This window comes from Cebus imitator, unplaced genomic scaffold (assembly GCF_001604975.1).
Source record: "Cebus imitator isolate Cc_AM_T3 unplaced genomic scaffold, Cebus_imitator-1.0 Scaffold169, whole genome shotgun sequence".
In the NCBI taxonomy this organism is placed as follows: Eukaryota; Metazoa; Chordata; class Mammalia; order Primates; family Cebidae; genus Cebus; species Cebus imitator.
Window position 1 is genome coordinate 1,663,740 of NW_016107484.1, and position 3,346 is coordinate 1,667,085.

The 3,346-nt window shown below is 42.8% G+C and overlaps 1 pseudogene; it reads right to left on the bottom strand.

The window, feature by feature from the left end:
• Positions 1–1,455: 1,455 nt before the first annotated feature.
• On the bottom strand, positions 1,456–1,887 carry LOC119473579 (annotated as a pseudogene).
• Positions 1,888–3,346: the final 1,459 nt, after the last annotated feature.

Here is a 3,346-nt window from a genome sequence, read left to right on the forward strand (position 1 = left end):
AAAAAAAAAATTATTTAAACCACTTCGAACATCAGAGACCCAAGAAGAAGGTGCCATCTTGCTAAGAGAGCAATTCTCGAAGGATAGCCACAAGACAGAAAGGTGACAAAAATTTTCTTTTCAGAAAAAGAATACGTGTTTTCAACTTAGACTAGAGCTAACGGGTGAAAAGTTTATTTTTTCTGATGGTATTTCATACAGCCTGGGAATACATGGAGTCCACCTCACTTTTCAGTTCTTATCTGTGGTGGTGCAAATCCATTGGCATATTAGATTTGGTTATATGTGTGGCATATGTCTATTATTGTTTTTATTTTTAGAGACAGGGTCTTCTTCTATCACCTAGGTTGGAGTGCAGTGGCACGATCACAGCTAGCTCACGGCAGCCGTGAACTCCTGGGCTCAAGCCATCCTTCTAGCTCAGCTTCCCGAGCTACTGGGACTACAGGCTCATACCACTGCACCTGGCTATTAATATAAAATTACAAGACTTTGACGTTTTAATTACTTAAACAAATTAGACAGATTGGACATTAGCCTTACGCTGATTCTCTTTGGGTTAGACCTTGTTCTAAATACCCCAAAATGCTTTATTGTGTGGGAGAGAAAGGAATCAAGCGACAGCGATAGTCCATAGTGAGCAACCTTACAGGTGTATTTAAGTAATTGTGAAAACCACAGAATTGTAAAATTTGACAATTACAAATTGTTTTAGTGTTTTACATCCCCATAATTATTTTGGGGTTTCATCAGAATGTGGATTTGTTTATGAGAATGCACGATGCAAGGGCATAGCCTCTATTGGGTGTCATCGCAGAGGAAAACTGTTCAGAAACACTGGATTAAAACAGGTCTTAATCAATCCTAGTAAGGACTGTCCTAGCTCTAACTCTATGTGTCCTTCAGGACTAATTTAAGAAATAAACTCCTTTTCAAATTGGCTTACACATAAGTAGAAACTTGTTGACTTTCATAATTGAAAGGTCCAGGGTTAGAGCTGACTTCAGATGTGGCTGCAATTAGGGGGTCAAACGTTCACCATCTCTCAGCTGTGCTCTGTTCCATATTGATTTTATTTTTAGACCATATGGTGGCAAGATGGTTGTCAACAACTCTAATGTGCGTCCTCTGAGACTCAAGTCCAGTGGTAAAGAGAGAGCTTTTTTTTTTTTCCCAGGCTGGAGTGCAGTGGTGTGATCATGGCTCACTGCAGCCTCTGTCTCCCTGGCTCAAGCTATCCTCCCAGCTCAGCTTCTCAAGTACCTGGGACCACAGGCATGTGCCACCACACCTGGCTAATTTTTTATGATGAGGTCTCACTATGTTGCCTATGCTGGTCTTGAACTCCTGGGCTCAAGCAATCCACCTGCCTTGGCCTTTCAAAGTGCTGAGATTGCAGACGTGAACCACCGTGCTCAGCTGAGAGCTTCTTTTTCATTTTTCTTTTTTTTATTTTTATTTTTGTCTTTCGTATGATTTTCTTCCTTCAACCATAATAATATGATATCCAAATTTTGTCTTAACTGGTGGGTCTGTAAACACAGGCTTATCCATCCCACTTACAGGTAAGGCAAATGCTGCTTCTTGAAATGGTCCCACCATGGACCCTCTGGTCATCCAACCCAAGTTGCCCCCTTGCCTGACTTTATCTTCACTATATTGTGTGGCCACTTCATTGAATCTCATCCCAGACTTTAACTTTTCCATGCCTTCCATGATTTTGCCATGTTTTTCACATAGAATGTGTCTGACCTTTACTGCACTGCCACCACCTTTGGGACCTTGAGCCTTCTTGTCAGCACTGTCACTCCCAGAGGCTGCTCTCCCTTTCCCCGCTTTTCCAGAACCACTTTTTCCTTAGAGTGGCATCTTGGAAACCTGCTGTTGAACTCTCTTCTTTTTTATTTTTAAAATTTATTTATTTATTTATTTATCTATTATTATTTTTAGAGAGAGGGTCTCACTCTTTCTCCCAGGCTGGAGTGCAGTGGTGCAGTCTCAGCTCACTGCAGCCTCTGCCTTCTTTGTTCAAGTAATTCTCCTGCCTCAGCCTCCTGAGTAGCTGGGACTACAGGCGTGCATGCTGACAGAACGGGCTAATTTTTTTTTTTTTTTTTTTTTTTTGAGACAGAGTCTTGCTCTGTCGCCCAAGCTGGCGTGCAGTAGTGCAATCTTGACTCATTGCAACCTCCGCCTCTCTGGTTCAAGTGATTCTCCTGCCTCAGCCTCCCGAGTAGCTGGGACTACAGCTGTGTGCCACCACGCCTGGCTAATTTTTTGTATTTTTAGTAGAGACAAGTTTTCACCAGGTTGCCCAGGCTTGAGAGCTTCTTTTCTAGAGCTCCTGCAAAATCTGCTGAGATTCACTCTGACTGATCTACCCTTGAATCAGTTTGTCACTGTTATCAGCAGAACACAATGTGCTGATTGGCTTAGACAGGGTCACATACGTTCCACCTCTGGATGGGGATGATTAGTTGAGGCCTGGGTCACACACATTCCGCCTCTGAATGGGGAGTTGTGAAGGCCCAACAGGACCACATAGGGGCGGGGCGGGGAGAGATGAACCCTTCCAATCAAAATGTATCTGTTATTGAAGTGGATGCTAGAAAGGCAATCAATAAACAGTCATTTCATCCCAAGTGATCATCTTGAAAATGTCTAGAAAGAACCAGGTCAAAGAAAATGTCTGGCTCAGGACCTGTCCAGCCCCAAGAATAGAAAAATGAAACTCATGATTTCTTGAAAATCTAGACTACATTGCAATAAGGCATCACATGTTTCAGAAGTCACTTCTAACTCAAGCAGCCCAGAGCAAACCCATTCATTCATTCTCTTCAACAGAAGGCTTCTCAGGAAGTGAGTCTTCAAATTGCCTTTCCTCCATGCTTCGCCTGAATGGCCAGTCTTGCAACATCACTTCCCCATCAGCCTTCAGCCGGGTCTCACCTTCACCTTCATCTCCTTACCATCAGGCATGCTTTGCTTGACCACAGGTTTCACCGTTGTGTTAAAGGAAATACCTGGTTTTCTGCCAGTATCAATTCGAAATGCATTCTGTGGTACAACAGAAAGCCTTGCTGCACTGGTTTAAACAGACAGGGAAGCACTTGTCTTCCACAATAGGAACCTCCAAACAGAGAACGCCAAGAGCTGATATGATGACTCAATGATGCTATCAGAAACCCAGGCTGTTTATATGTATCCAGTCCACAGTTCTTAGCCTTCAGATCTTCATTCTCAGAGGTATGCCTCATGGTTGCAAGAAGACTGTGGTACTGTTAGCCTTATTTTTGTGGTCCATTTAGGAGAAAACGAAGGGTTTTTTTCTTTTTTCTTTTTTTTT